Genomic DNA, 1,205 nt, shown 5'->3' with positions numbered 1-1,205 from the left:
CAAACAAACAGATCTCTAAGAAAAAAAACTGAAAGTTTCATTTCCGGGTTTTGCACGTGAAGGTGCATTCAGGTACACCTCGTAAATACAAACTTCCAAAACGGCTGAAGGAGTTTACTGTATTTAAAAGGCGCATTTATCTGCTTTCCTGTACATCCAACAAGTTCTTCTTTCAGATGCTTCCATTAAATTATGGATCATAAACCAGGTTTCGGTTTTTTTTTTTTTTTTTGCGGGGTGGTGTTGATTTTTTAAAAATAAAATTTAAAATCGGACATGGTAAACTCAGAATGTCATATCTGCAGGTGCAACTAAAAAAATGATTATGTTAAATAAGTTCATTTTTTTGTCAATTATTTCAGAAAAGTGAAACTCATTTTTTATATAGATTCATTACACAAAGAGTGAAATATTTCAATCCTTTAATTCTTGTAATGTTGATGATTATGGCTGACAATGAAAAAACAAAATTCAGCCTCAAGTAGAATACAGTGTAGGTTCAGTATTGCATTATTAAACTGCTGGTGTCACACCCTGATCAGCTGATTAACTCCTCTGAGCTACAAATGTCTCATTCCTCAAGTCAAACCACGCCTGGACCAGAGACATCACAAGTGTCTTACTGGAGACAAAGAACTGGACTGTTGCTCAGTGGTCCAATGCCCTCTTTTCAGATTAAAGTAAATTTTCATGTCGTTTGTTAATCAAGGTCTCAGAGGAGGAAGAGTGGAGAGACCCAGAATCCATCTTGAAGTCCAGAGCGATGGTTTGAGTCCGGTCCACTGGGTTTTCTGAAGTCCACAGTCAACGTAGCATCTAAGACACTTTAGAGCTCCTCATACTTCTGCTGACGAGCGTTATGAAGACGCTGATTTCATTTTGCAGCAGGACTCGGCATACATACACAAAATGATTTATCTCTTTATAAACATTTATTCCTAAAGTTTCCATATAATATTCAAGCATGTGGTTCATGTACGAAATTGTGTACACAGGGTCCCAGTTACATCCAACAAAAGTATAACATGCAAAAGAAAAAAGTAAGATCTAAAATATGAACTAAGAAAAATAAAGTCCATGCTCAATAATCCAGGTATACAATCCAACATTTTTCAGTCAGGTCATCTGGACAGTTTCTTTTTTTTGTGCTGAAACGTTTTGTCTTCGATCCAGAAGGCTTCATCAGTCAAGGAAACACCCAACAA

Source organism: Nematolebias whitei, chromosome 4 (genome assembly GCF_014905685.2).
Source record: "Nematolebias whitei isolate Nwh7 chromosome 4, NemWhi1, whole genome shotgun sequence".
Lineage (NCBI taxonomy): Eukaryota > Metazoa > Chordata > Actinopteri > Cyprinodontiformes > Rivulidae > Nematolebias > Nematolebias whitei.
This window is presented reverse-complemented; position numbering follows the sequence as displayed.